This window comes from Phyllostomus discolor, chromosome 11 (genome assembly GCF_004126475.2).
Source record: "Phyllostomus discolor isolate MPI-MPIP mPhyDis1 chromosome 11, mPhyDis1.pri.v3, whole genome shotgun sequence".
NCBI classification, from domain to species: domain Eukaryota; kingdom Metazoa; phylum Chordata; class Mammalia; order Chiroptera; family Phyllostomidae; genus Phyllostomus; species Phyllostomus discolor.
In genome coordinates, this window is record NC_040913.2 from 57,705,300 (window position 1) to 57,721,255 (window position 15,956).

Here is a 15,956-nt window from a genome sequence, read left to right on the forward strand (position 1 = left end):
TTGTTAGTGTATAGAAATGCAAGTGCTTTTTACATGTTGACTTTTTGTTCTGCTACTTTGCTGAATTAGTTGAAATAGCTTTTTGTGGAATCTATAGGGTTTTCTGCATTTAAAATTATATCATCAGCACACAAAGATAATTTTACTTCTTTCTATCCAACTGGATGCCTTTTATTTTTCTTGTCTAATTGTTCTGGCTGGAGCTTCCTATACTGTATTGTATAGAATTGGTGAAAGTGAATATCATTTTCTTGTTCTTGATCTTAGAGGAAGTTTTTAAACTTTCACCATTGAGTATGATGTTCACTATAGGTTTGTCATACATGGCTTTTATTGTGTTAAGGTAGTTTTCTTTTATTTCTATTCTGTTGATTCTTTTTATCATGAAAGGGTGTTGAATTTTGTCAAATGCTTTTTCTGCATCAATCAAAATGATCATGTAGTTTTTTCCTTATTCTGTTAATTTCAGTGTAGTACATTGATTGATTTTTGCATGTTAAATAACTCTTGCATTCCAGAAATAAATTCAATTTATTCATGGTGTATAATACTTCTAATATGCTGCTGAATATGGTTTATTCATTTATGAAATGAATTCATTTATTTATTTATGGTTCATTTTGTTGAGGATTTTTACATCAGTGTTCATAAAGAATATTGGTCTGTGGGCTTTTTTTCCCTTGCTGTGTCATTGCCTGCCTTTGGTATCAGTTAGGAAGAGCACTGGCATCAAAGAATCAGTTATGAAACATACCTTCCTCTTTTATTTTTTGAAATGTTTGAGAAGGATTGATATTAATTTTTTAAGTGCTGGGTAGAATTCACCAGTGAAATTGTCAGGTCCAGGGCTTTTCTTTGTCAGGAAGTTTTTGATTACTAATTCATTTTCCTTAATACTTTTATATCTATTCATATTTTCTATTTATTGAAGATTGAGCTGTCTTCCTCTTTATCTGTCCTCTGACCAGAAGCAACATCAGCAATCAGAACATACTTTCTCATTATTTGGAAAGCAGGGTCCTTTTTGAGGTCCTTCAAGGGCTCCCATGAAGTGTGCAAGCCACTCCAGGAGTATATCCATAGTTGCCTGCCATAGGGTGAAGGCTGGGGGATGGGTAGCTACTATAGTGCTAAGAGCTGAAGCTGAATAAAATTAACCACAATATTATATTCAAGCCTTACCCTGGAAATTTCAGGCCTTCAATAAACTCCGTTTCAGAATATTTACATTACACAGATTCTGCCAGTGCAATTATGTAGGTGTGAAGGCAGCTTCCTTGTGCTTCCTACACTGCCATCTTCCCAGAATTCTCCTCAATGCACAACTTTTGTATCTTCAATTGTGTGACAGTTGTGATTATTTTTATATGTTGACTTATTCAGGCCTGACTGAATATTTTTTGGAAGACTTAGTTGTTCTGATATCAGTATCTGTGCATTTTATTGGTTAGTTCTGAACTTTTCTTCAACAATATACCTAAAATCAAGAAATCTGATCATCATATTGCCAGGAGGGTCTACAATATTCCAAAATAGGCACTGACACCTGAATGCCTATGTATGGGAAAGGGATTGCATAGCTATTAAATTTTTAGTCTTTAATCTTATAAAACTTAAAAACTCAGTTAAATGTTTTAAACACAGAAAAATGTAACAATAAATTATTAAAGTAATACTTAAATGTAAGAAATAGAAGAGCTATCAAAAAGCAGTTTAAAATAAATTAACAAATGAATAATATACGCCATAATTGCCAGAGGACTTCAAAGGAGAAAGAAATCACTTTTATGTAACTGATTGAGAAAGGCTTTATGAAGGTAGCAGCATTTTTAAACTTCTGTCTCTAATTAAATCTGTAGATTCGGGGTTTTTTTCTTTTATTTAAGTTTGACACAAAGCTTCATGGTGAATCCCAGACCTCAAGAAATGATATTCAGGATATTGGACTATACACTCCAATGACCTTTTAGGAGATTTCCAATAAAGGAAAGTAGGATGCATTGATTTTTTATGTGTGTGCCTTAGAAACTGCAAGTAATTGTTTTGAGCTCTTTGGACACACAGTATAGAAAATCATAATATTTAGCTATCGGCAGACATGAACAATTTTAAAAGATACCCCTTAGGAAACACTGCAAGGGAGTTTTCCTTAATGACTAGTTGAGGAAACTGAAGGATAGAAACATCAATTGCCCACATATGCCTATGGAAGGCTGAAGAAATCAGTTAGTTTAGTTCCTGATGTAGTATCTTGAACTTGAAAGAGGCTGAACCACTTAGTAGGCATGTTGTCCTTATAAAACTCCTTTTAGTCATTATTTAATAGTCTTTTTGGTATGATATATTTTATATTTCTATTATAATGGGAGTAACACATTTAGATTCATTTTTGTTTAATAAAATAATTCCATAGGTTAATTCCCATGTTGTTAACACCTCATAAGTTAATGTATATTTTGGATGAGATCATCTTGCTTGATTAGTTCTCACCCTTTTTCTGAACCATGCTTGAACACCTTCATCAGACAGGCATCTGAAAATTTGCCTTTTTGCACTCTTTAAGTTTCTGCTGGTAGCAGACTGAGACCACCATGGATTTAAAAAATTTTTTAATCAGACATTTAAATTGTTTTTTTCAGAAGCTTTCCTTTCACATGCAGCCTTATATGACTAGTTTGCTTGTATTTTCTCATTTTTTGAGACATTTTCAGAATAAAATGAGTAGAAGCTTTTGTCTTGCTTTTAATGTTCTCAGAAGTACTAGAAATGCCTAAAAATCAGATTGCTAACAAGTATAAGTATGAATCTTGTATTTATTTTCCTTTAGGTTAGATGAATCTTACTTAATTTTTAAGATTTGTGTAAAGCTGTCCTATGCAATGACACCTTAGTCTAATAATGTTACAGGGTGCAGCCAAGAGGGGGGACCCGAAATGGGCAGTTGAAATGGGGTCCAGAACTCAAGGTTTCTGGGAGATTTTAAGATGTCTTCACCCCCACCCCCCAGGTGTGGGTTGGGGGAAGAGACACCTGGAGCAGGACCTTTGAGAGCTGTTTCATATAGCAACAGCCTTGCAACTAACCTCTGGTGTGGTCATTTAACATATCTATAGCCTTTGACTGGTCACTTAGATATGTTAAATAGCTGTGGCCAAGCTCTGAGCCAGGGGAATGGAAGTAACTACCTCACCAAGACATAACTGGGGGGCAGGTTCCCCGAGTTACAGCACCTGCTTGAGAACTTGGAGAAGATTGGCTCCATGACATGGGGTCACCCCTGCCCAAACCCATGATGGAGACCAGAAAAGCTGGAAAAGACAGCAGATTGAGGGCACGTGTGGCAGAGTGTGGGAGGAGTCAGAAATGGGGCTGCAGAGGAAGACTGGCACAGGGATTTAAACCCAGATGCAGCAGCCATTGAGGGAGAGAAACCACACAGCTTTAGCAGAGTGGAAACTCCCGCAGCCCTGGGAGAGAGAATCACCATGCGGCTTTAGCAGAGAACAGCCACTCGGTTTTGGCAGAGTGGTGACCCCCACCCCCCCTTGCAGCCATTGTGCAGAGGGAGAAGCACGCAGTTTTGGCTGAGTGGGGACTCCCGTGGCCCTGGGAGAGAGGACCACATGCCTTTGCCAGAGTGGGGGCCCCCGCAACTTTAGAAGGGGGAACCACCGCCTGGCTTTAGCAAAGATCCTGGCGACTCAGATGAGGGTGCCGGGAACCCAGGGAGGTCTTCCAGTCGAGATACAGTGCTAACTGGGAATAACCAGAGGACTGCCTGAGCCATGGAATTCTATTTGCTTTCCTGAGATATGGTACTCTGGACTGGACAAAGGGGGAAGGAAGGACTGTGAGTGTTTGTGGGTGTTTTAAAGGGACTTGAGGATTTTTGATAAAGACATTAGGTCACTACTTTAAGTTTGTATAGCATTAAATAAACATTTCCTTTCCTTTTCATAAATCTCTGGCATTGAGAGACATCTTTACTCTGGCGGTGGACATAACGGACCGGGAAGCTTCTTTCAATAATAGTATATCGTCCCAGGCCCCCCTTGTTTGTTCTGTAACAATAAGACTCCAGCCCATGTTTGACTCAGGTCAGCACAGTTGGCTTTTAATGCCCAGGTCCCATGTACACATCTTTCTCTACCTCTTTTTCCACCTATCTCCTTCCCACTTCATTCCTACCCCACTGCCCTCCTTGATGCTCCTCAAATTTGCTAACATCACTGTCAGTCACCTCAGAACATTTGCAAGTGCTTCCTTCTTTGCTTGGTGTGTTCTTCTCTTTTATATCTTTAGTTCCCTACTCAGATATCAAAGTATTAGAAGTATTTCTTGACTATTCCAAATAAATAATAATCAATCCCCATTTCCAGTATTATTTATGCTCTTGCTCTCATAGCAGAACCTGATGAATTAAATATTTATCAATTACATCTTTGTCTCCTTTTACTAGAATGTTAGCTTCATGAGAAAATTGTCTGTATTTTTTATTCACTGCTATAGCACCAATGCTAAGAACAGCTGCCAGGTATATAGTAGGTGTGCAATAATATTTGTTCTAAATATACAATTGTACATATCCTTACTTTCCAAATTATATTAACATTACTGTCAGCATCACATAATTTTACAGTGGATTTTAAGACTTGAGCATTCATAAAGGTACTGTTCATCATGTTTTTTCTTCTTGCTTCACTTCCAAAATTCACTTAGTTGGCTTGTTACCCATCTCAGTAACATAACACAGGAGGGCTGTAGTGAAAGCCTGGTATTTTGGAATCTATGAAGTTCTCTTGATGTCTTTCTCATGAATATCAAGGACCTAGCTGTAGTGACATGTTCAGTCATTATCATTCTTGTCATTTTAATTTATAATTCAGTAGTAAATTCTGTGAGGGCAGGGACCATCTTCTATACACTTTGTGTGTGTGTTTTCTCCTACAGTGTCTATAACACAGATTGGGCCACAGTTTATATTTAAGAATTTTCCTATGGATAGAAGTATTAGAATAAATATTATTTTAAAACAACAAAAATGTTTTTAATTCTGCAAAAAGTAAATATTTGGAGACTTGCAAATACCTGAAGTTTCTAAAACTTTGATACAAAATTTTTGGATTCACATTTTAACATAGTATTTCACATAGAATAATGCAGAGAAAACATCCTATAAATGAAGGAATCTGATAATATTGGAGTTTAAATTCTGTAGCATATTTTTGCTTATTCTGCTGACCTTTTGGTGACAATGAAATAAGAAAATAGGAGATTTTTCTCAATATAAATTGCCTTTGGTTTCCTGATATTCATTTTGAAAAAACAAAATTGTGCATTTATTTCATATTTAAATAGGGATATTATGGTAAGAGTGTCATAGTCAGCAAGAATTTTGTTTCTTCCTGGTTTAATAAAAAAGTCATTTTCATAGTGAAGCAGGAGACAGCATAGGAAGAACTCTGAGACTGCAATACTGTCACTGGCCAGCATTTAGCACTCTGGTTGCCAGGAAACGCCTTTTACCAATTAGGTAGAAGAAAGAGAAACCATGGCAGGGAGGAGGAAGGAGATAAGTCTCACATGCTAACTCAGCAGTCCTAACCCTGTTCTGATAATATTGCCAGGTGTTTCAATATCACAAGAAACACTATATTAGCTAGAAAGAAAGTCCTTGAAATTCTACGTAACATTTCCACTATCTGGGAAACAAAGCCTTGAAACTGTGCTTTCACTCCAAGGCCTGAATGTGGGAGAGGGTCCCCGGGGCCCAAAGAAAGAACCCATAAATAACTTTGGTTAATTGCCTACCTCTGGTCACTATCTGTTTTAGGACGGAGTCCTGATGCTTACAGAAAAAGCTCATAAATAACTTTGGATTAATTAACTGTCAGGTATTTGTTTTACAACAGGATGACCAAATGGAGTTTGGAGCAAGATAAGAATTCGGGCGGGCAGACCCCCATCCATCCCTAAATTTGGGTAGTCACATTTCCCAGGGAATGCTGGTGCCACATTTACCCGTTAATCAATATGTAACTTTTTCTCTCCTATCCCACCAACTATATAAGTCCTGAGAACAAAGGTCTCTCTCTCTCTCTCTCTCTCTCTCTCTCTCTCTCTCTCTCTCGCTCTCTCTCTCTCTCTCTCAGGGGCTCTTAGCTCTCAAGCCACAGAGCCTCTGGCCTCAGGCTGCCCAGGGTACTTGCCACCCTGGTCTCCAGCCTCTCTTGCTTTTATCACCCTGCTTTACTCTGAAACTTTCCTTTTCGCCCCCTAATCTACCCAGTCCTGTTCTCTTCCATGGAAGCGGACCACTAATAAACTGATTACATACTACTAGATTTGCTCACATGTAATTCTTTACATGTGTCAGCAAGAAGAACCAGGTCTCTCCGGTCAACAATAGAATATGTTTTGGATTTACAAAGATGCAGATTTCACTGTTCATGCTATTTTTTTAATGGATACTTATACTTTAATTAAAATCAATGATTTTACCAAATAGGAGTGTCTTACCTTTTTAGGCTTCCTTCTCTTCCACACTCTTCGTATGGAAAGTTCAAATTGCATTACAAAGGGTTCATTTGTTAAGTACCTGTATACATTTGTAGAGAGTGACATTTTTTTACTCACATTTTCTAAACAGAGAAGTCAGGTGTAGTTGGATCAACTGGAAACCCAAGTACCAAGATGATGTGGACCCTGGCTTACGGGGTCTGCGACATTGTAGAGGGGGGAAAGACATTCAAACGAACTATCTATCGAGTCCTGTGGAGGAAAAGGGCACATGGCTTCATTTTCCAGAGGAGCCAAAAGCCAAGGCCTCAGCCATGACAGGCCTTTATTTCTTTTTCTTAGCACAATACATGATGGTCCTCATTTACTGTGCACTGGTTTGCTTTAGGTGGTTACCTTTTACAGAAAACAGAGGAGTCAATGCCACCAATCACATCACAGAAGAAGGATATTTCCAAATGAAAAGGGAAATGTAGTTGAATCAATTACACTCATCCTTGGAAGGTTTAGCATGGATTTTAGGAAATTACTTTGCAGTAAATATTTGCTGCAAATCAGGGTGAGGGAGTTTTTAGCAAAGGCAAGATTCAAAGCAGCCTAGGTACAGAGCAGGCCTGATTCCCCACGGGAGAACCTATCCATGGGCGTGGGTCCTATGCATTGGACCTTGCTTTCCACTGGGAGCTAGGTCCATACCAGGCAGAATGATCTCCTACACCAAGATATGCTGAGAAGGTCATCTTGAATATGCTGAAATGTGAGATGCCCCAGTAAAGCTTAGCTAACTCCAATACCGACCTATAACTCTTCCAGCAGATCTTACCTTTGAGCTAAAGGAGGGAATTCTCACAATTCCTCTCTGTAATGTATAAATATCTCCAGGAAGAGTAGCCAATTAGACCATAACAGTTTGTTGTGAATTTCGAGAGGGAAGTTCAGAGCCTTAGAATATTAAAAAGACAAGAGGTAAAATGTATCATTACAGCTAGATCAAAATCCCTTTATATGAACTTATTTTGAGTGTATTTGACAAATTGTATAGCTATTTGTAGGAAGTGTAAGTGTTCCATGGTCAAATTTATTTGAAAAAAAATTAGAGTAAGTAAAATCAAATAAGGTTATTTCCTATAGGTGTTTGTGTTACAGAGCAGAATGGTGTGGGGAGGGGTGACAATTATTGGCCCAGCCAGGGACACCAAAAACTGTTACAGAACACACCCACACACAGGGCCATAGGGGGCCAATATACTATTACCAAAAGGAACCTCCCAGGTTCATTATGTTTGCCACGTAATAGGAAAGACATCTCTCAATACCAGAGATTTGTGAAAAGGAAAGGAAATGTTTATTTAATGCTATACAGACGTAAAGTAGAGACCTACTGTCTTCATTGAGATATCAAAGTCCTTTTGGATACCCATAGATGCCCACAGTGCTTCCTTCTCCCCCTGCCCTAATTTGGGGTACCGTAACTCAGGAAAAGAAGCTAAAGTCCATGTTTCAGGCCGCTGGCACCACCAACTGTGTTGCCGTCCAGGCAGGATCTCTAATTAATCTGAAGCCATGTGGCACCTTCTCATGGTCTACTGGCAAGAGTTCTTTTACCCTTCTTCCAGGCAAAGTCTCTCTTGCTTCCCAAGTCATGTGGCCAAAGGGAGCACCCCAAAGCCACGTGGTCCTCTTCTACCAGAGCTGCGGGGGTCTGCACTCTGGCCAAAATCACCTGATTCTTTTCTCCACCAAAGCTGTGGGGGTCCCCACTCTGGCAAAGCCACATGGATCTCCTTACTCTATTGCCACTGCTGCATGGTTCTCTCTGCACTGCCACAGCCATGTGGTCCTCATCTTTAATGGCTGCCTCACCTGGGTTTTACATCCCCCAGCCAATCCTCCTCTGCAGCTCCATTTCCAACACCTCCCACAATCAGCTATACTTGCCAGCACCCCCATATCCTTCCAGCTTTACTAAGCTGCCATAGTGGGTCTGGGCAGGCATGTCCCCATCGTGTGGAGCCAATCATCTCCAAGCTCTCACACAGGTGCTATAACTTGGGGGACCTTCCCCCCCAGTTACATCTTTGGGGGGAAGTTACTTCCATTCCTCTGGTTCAGAGCATGGCCACAGCTATTTAACATATCTATGTAACCAGTTAAAGGTTATAGATATGTTAAATGATCATGCCAAAGATTAGCTGCAAAGCTGTTGCTATGCAAAACAGTTCTCAATGGCCCTGCTCCATTTGTCCCTTCCCCCAGCTCACACCTGAAGGGGGGAAGGAGTGAGAACATCTTATACATCTTTCTAATATTTTCTGGACACCTTGAGTTCTGGGCCCCATTCCAAATCCCTATTTGGGGCCCCCTCTTGGCTGCACCCTATTACAAATGTATAAGAAAACATGACCCACATATATGCTCTCTGTAAGAGATCTACCTCAGAAAAAAAGATTTGTACAGACTAAAAGTAGAGTGATAGAAAATAATTTCCACATAAATGGAGGCAAATGGAAAGCAGGGGTCACAATACTTATATAAGACAAAATGGAATCAAAACAAAGAGCATAACAGAAGACAGAAAAGGTCACTACATAATAATTAAGGGTTCAATCTAACAAGAGGCTATAACCCTAGTCAATATAAATGTACCCAATATAGGGGCACCTAAATATATATTTTAAAAAATCTTGGAAAACTTTAAGAAAGAAATTGGCAGAGATACCATCATTGTATGGGATTTTAACACTCCACTGTCAACAATGAATAGATTTTCCAGAGAAAAAAATCAACAAGGATATAGTGGCATTAAATGGCACACCAGATCAAATGGATTTAACAGCTGTTTACAGAACATTTCAACCCAAAGAAGCAGAATATACATTATGAGGTGGACTCTGTCCTGCAGAGTCTCCCAGCATCATGGATGAAATAAAAATGGCCAATGCAAGATCTGCTTGGGGAGAGAAGTCTGGCCAATCTTTCAGAGGAGAAGGGCCTTGAGCACCTCTTTCTTTGGGTTTTTATTGAGTTTAGCTTATATAAGGATACATAATGTGCACCTAAAGATCATCAATCAGTGTCAAACAGTAATAATCAAAGAAAGGAGATATGTTTAAAGATAACAATTGTGGGATCACTAGGGTCTTTCTGAGTTAAGGTCTGGTAGATAGAGTGATGTCAACTGGTTATAAAACCTGGAGAGAAAAACTCATTTTGTGCTTGGATCCTAAACATTTAGTATATATTAACTTGAGGACATTCTTAGCAAAGCAGGTTTTATGAGATTTAAAGCATTCTTTCTCAGGCCCGATTGCCCCCCGGAACTGACCATTCCAGCACAGGGCTGTACCTGCCTCTGGCATTGTTTCAGGCTTGAGCCAGTTTGGGGAAGCCAGGTAGCCAAGAGATTAGGAGACTTCTTGCAGATAGAATGAAGAGGCTTTGACAAAGCTGAGGGGTAAGGGTCTTTTTGCCCCTTCTCCATAGTCCCCTAAATCCTTCCCTGATGGCCCCTTCGTGACTATGTCTGTCTTAGGTTGTTCCTTCCTTGAGGAATATTACCTGTCATTGGCTATCCAGCCATCCTCTGGGGCCAAGCAGGGTGATATGAGGGAGGCAGGGGCTGCACTACTACCAGGAGGATAGGTTTTGTCTCCTTAGTGGCTTATGACTCCAAGGCCTCTTCACTCAGCCCTAGCTGTGGGACCCTTTCACCTGTTGGTGAGGCTAAAGTTCCTGAAACCAGGCAAGACAGTTCCCAACAATAATCTTCTCAAATGCACAAGGAACATTCTCAATGATAGACCACAAGATAGGACACAAAATAAACCTCAACAAATTCAAGAAAATTGAAGTCAGATTAAACATTTTCTTGGATCACAATGGTTTGAAACTGGAAATCAACATGAAGAGAAGAACTCAAAAACATTCAAGTACATGGAGGCTAACTAACATGCTATTAAGTAATGAATGGGTTAATAATGAGATCAAGGAAGAAATCAAAAAGTACCTGAAAACAAATGAAAATGAACACACAACAACCCAAAAGCTATGTGACACAGAGAAAGCTGTCCTGAGAGGGAAGTTCCTAGCATTACAGACCTACCTAGAGAAGAGAAAAATCTAAAACAAACAAACAAAACAAGAAAGAAGATAGAAAAATCTCAAATAAACAACCTAACCCTACACCTAAAAGAACTAGGAAAACATCAACAAAGCCCAGAGAGAGTAGAAGGAAGGAAATAATCAAGATCAGAGCAGACAAATGACAGAGAGACTAAAAAAACAGTTCAAAAGACCAATTAATCTAGACACTGATTCTTTAAAAGATAAACAAAGTTGGCAAAGCTTTAATGAGAGTCATCAATTAAAAAAAAAGAGAAGACCCAAATAAATAAACTCATAAGTGAAAGTTGAGAAGTAACAACAGATTGCACAGAAATACAAAGGATTGTAAGAAGTTACTATAAACAACTACATGCCCCCAAATTGGACAATCTGGGATAAATGTATACATTTCTAGAAGCATACAATTTTCCAAAACTAAATCAGGAAGAAGCAGAAAACCTGAATAGACTGATAACACCTATAAAATCAAAGCAGTAATTACAAAACTCCAGGCACACCAAAGCCCTGAACTAGATGTCTACACAGGTGAGTCCTACTAATCATTCAAAAAAGAATTAACACCTATACTTGTTAAACTATTCTAAAAAACACAGGAAAAGGGAAGCTCTTTCAATGAAGCCAGTATTATCCTAATACTGAAACCAGGTAGAGTTACAACAAAGAAAGAAAACTATAGGCCAATATCACTGACAAACATAGATGCTAAAATTCAACAAAATTTTAGCAAACTGGATGCAGAAATACATTAAAAAGATTATACACCATGATCAAGTGGAATTTATTCCAGGGATGCAAGGATCCTCAAATCAATAAACATGATATATAACATAAAAAATAAAAAAGTCACATGGTCATTTCAATAGATTCAGAAAAAGCATTTGATAAAATCCAGCAGAAATTTAAGATAAAAACACTCAGCAATGTGGGAATAAAGGGAGCATACCTCAACATAATAAAGGTCATATACAAAAAGCTACTGCAATCATCATACTTGATGGGCAAAAACTAAAAGCATTTCTTTTAAGATCATGAGGAAGACAGACATATCCGCTTTCACCATTCTTATTCAACATAGTGCTAGAAGTCCTACACATAGCAATCAGACAAGAAGAAGAAAAAATGGCATCCAAATTGGAAAAGAGGAAGTAAAGCTGCCATTATTCACAGATAACATGATATTGTACATAGAAAACCCTACTTGCTCCACCAAAACACTACTTAACTTAATAAATGAATTGGGAAAAGTAGCAGGGTACAAAGTCAATATTCAGAAATTGATGGCATTTTTATACACCAATAATGAACTGCCAGAGAGAGAAACTAAGAAAACAATACCATTTACTATTGCAACAACAAACAAAATAAAGTACCTAGGAGTAAATTTATCCAAGGAGGTAAAAGAGCAGTACTCAAAACTATAGGACACTGAATAAAGAAATTGAGGAAGATACAAAATAAGTGGAAGCATATACTGTGTTCATGGATTGAAGAATTAATATAATTAAAATGTCCATACTACCGAAAGCAATCTGTAGATTCAACACCTTTCCTATTAAGATACCAAAGGATTATTTCACAGATCTAGAATACATATTCAAAAAATTTATATGGAACCAAATAGCCTTGGCAATTTTGAAAGAAGAGCAAAGTTGGAGGGATCACAATACATCATATCAAACTATACTACAATGCCACTGTAATCAAAACACTCTGGTAGTGGCAAATTAACAGATATATAGATCAATGAAACAGAATCAAGAGCACAGAAATAAACCCATGTCTCTACAATCAATTAATATTTGAAAAGGAGGCAAGAGCATACAAAGAAGTAAAGACAGTCTCTTCAATAAATGGTGTTGGGAGAACTAGACTGGTACCTGCAAAAACAATGAAACTAGACCACTGTCTTACACCATACACCAGAATAAACTCAAAATGGATAAAAGACTTAAATATAAGTCATGATGCCATAAAAATCCTAGAGGAAAACATAGGCAGTGTAATTTCAGACAGCTCACATAGAAGTATTTTTGCTGATATATCTCCTAGGGCAAGTGATATAAAGAAAAAAATAAACAAAGGGGACTAAATCAAATTAGAAGCTTCTGCACAACTAAGGAAACCACCATCAAAATGAAAAGGTTACTGTATGGGAGAACATATTGCCAATGATACATCAGACAAGAGGTTAATTTACAAAATATGTAAAGAACTCATACAAATCAGTATGAAGACAATCCAATTAAAAAATGGACAAAGGACATGAACAGGCATTTCTTCAATGAAGATATACAGAGAGCCCATAAATGTGAAAAGTGTTCAACATCACTAGCCATCAGAGAGATGCAGATTAAATCTACAATGAGATATCACCTCACGGCCTCCAATATGGCCATCATTAATAAATCAACAAACAAGAAGCGCTGACAAGGATGTGAAGAAAAAGGAACACTAGTGCACTGTTGGTGGGAATGCAGACAGGTACAGCCACTGTCAAAACAGTATGGGATTTTCTCAAAAAATTAAAAATGGAAATGTCTTTTGTCCCAGCAATTCCACTTCTGGGAATATACCTGAAGAATCCTGAAACACCAATTCAAAAGAATTTATACATCCTCATGTTTATAGTAATGCTATTTACAGTAGCCAAAATTTGAAAACAGCCTAAGTGCTCATTAGTAGTTGAGTGGATAAAAAAACTGTGGTACAGTTACACAATGGAATATGATGCAACAGAAATAATGAAGAAATTCCTCCCTTTTGTGACAGCACAGATGGGACTGGAAAACATTATGCTAAGTGAAATAAGCCAGGTGGTGAAAGACAAATACCATATGATCTCACTGATAAGAGGAATCTAATGAGCAAAATAAACTAATGAGCAAAATAGAATCTGGGGCAGAGAATCCTGGAACAGACTGGCAGCTTTAAGTAGAGAGGGGAAAATGGACACTGATTGAAAGGAGGGAATGACCCATGGACATAGACAATGGTGAGGGGACCAATTATGGATATGGTTGGTGGGGGTTGGTGGAGGGGTCAAAGGGAGAAAAGGTGGGGCAACTCTAATAGTATAAACAATAGAATAAAAAAACAGTATGACATTGGGGGAAAGTTGTAAGAAACTTGTATTTACTACAAGTTTAGCTGTTAGAAATGGGATAAATTAATGCAGTGTGCCTATATTCTCATGTCTGTCCCATGTGGTTACCTTTGCAATGACATGAGATTGACGATAGAAAGCACTGAGCATAGTGTTTTGGACATGTTGGGTTCTGCAGAATATTGCTTTTCTCTCTCTTTTACTTTTTTCTTTTGCTCTTTGGAAAACCAAGAACTTCAAAAGAGTACTAAATTGAAATTAATATTTTATAATTTTGACTTTTTATCCATTGGCCTGCTGGTATTTCTAAAGAATTTTTGTTAACATTATGTAAGTAGAAAGTATTTTAATTTTTTCCAACCATACATTTGATTAGTATAATGCTTCTGTACATTTCCTGTAAGGTGTTTTGATGTGAACTTATGTGTTAATATTTAAATAATATTGTAATAGTTTATGGAGGATACCAGCCAGCAGTATCCATCCCTGTTGCAGATGCTTGTTGAAACATGAGAAAAACATACACAGAGACAACCAGGTCCTGTGGGGAAATAGGGATGGAATGACCACTTTCTCTAGTGGAGAGCACCTAGAGCTTCCATCTCAGTAGGTTTTTATTAAGAATACAGACACAGTTTGTGGATTCCAGTCTGGCAGGGAAGATCAAGCAAGTAGGTAGTTTTCAAAGGTGCTGGCAGAACTCCCGCTGGGATTCTGGGCAAAGTTTGGGGTTTTATCACTACAGCACCTAAAAGGCTAGTCTTGTCTCCTGCCTATGCCTTCAAATTCTAATTCAATAACATCCTCCAGCAAACAGATCCCACAGGATCTTGCATATTCTATGTCCCAGGTCTGATTACCCCGGGGGTCCGCTGTTTCTGGTCTGGACTACACCGCCCTCTTATTTCTGCAGGCCAGAGTGGGGCAGAGGAGACAAAGGCAGCCAGGGGACTTGGATTTCTCACATCTAAGAACAAGGACTCAGGCTTTGACTGAGGGGGCAGGGGTTGATGTCCATCACCCCTTAATTTCCACAGCCCTGTGAGTCTCTTCCCTGAGGCCTCCTCTTGATCATGCCTGTCTTAGACGATTCCCTCCATGGGAAATCTTACCCGCCATTGGCTAACTGATCAAGCATTGGAGGCCAGGCACAGAACAGGCAGTGTTCATGCCAAGAAAATAAGTTTTGTCTCCTTAGTGGCTCCTGGTCCGGAGGTGTCTCACTCAGCCTAAGTCACGGGGGATTACAGCTTCCTGAGACCAGGCAGGGTGGACCCCAACAATAGTTTATGTTGGGAACTGCCCTGCCTGATTTCAGAAGCTGTAACTTCCCCATGGCTAAGGCTAAGTGAGCAACCTTGGGACCATAAGCCACTAAAGAGACAAAGCTTATCTCCCTGGCAGGAGCGCTGCTTCTGCTCCTTTTACTTCACCCTGCCTGGCCTCCAGTGCTTGATCAGTTAGCCAATGACAGGTAAGATTCCCGAAGTGAGGAATGATCTAAGACAGGCATGATCATGGGGAGGCCCCAGGGAAGGACTTGGGAGGCTAGAGCAAAAGGGGGTGATGGACCCTCACCCCTTGGCTTTGACATAGCCTGAGTCCTCATTCTGTCTTTGAGAAATCTCCTAATCTCTTGGCTGCCTTACTTCCCCTGCCTGACTTAAGCCTGAAACAATTCCTTAAGCCTGAAACAATGACAGAGGGCAGTGCAGCCCTGTGCTGGAAAGGGAGGGTTCCCCAGGCTATCAGGCCTAAGAAAGAATATGTAAAATCCTGAGAAACCTGCTTTGGTTAGAATGCTCTCAATTAAATGATAAGGGCCCAAGCAAGAAGTGAGTTTGTTCCTCAAAGTTTTATGGCTCTTCAGTTATCTGACCCTGACTCAAAATAGTCCCTCAGAGTTCTTTGTATGTTATCTATTGTTTGATCCTCATTGCCTAAAAATGATTAATGAACTTTACCTGTATTCCTGTACAAAATGAACATAATAAAAGCTCTTGGGCCCTTCTCCTTTGAGAGATTGGCCACCTTTCCTCCCCAGACAAATCATGTCTTGGTAGACTTATTCTCATCTGTGGTGGTGGAGGTGGGGGGCCTGTGGGCAGAGCCAACCCCACAAGTTTATATAAAAGTATATGGTAAATTTGAAGTGTTTTAGGATTATTATTTGCCTTAATGTTAATTCTTTGGATTAGATGAAAATTTG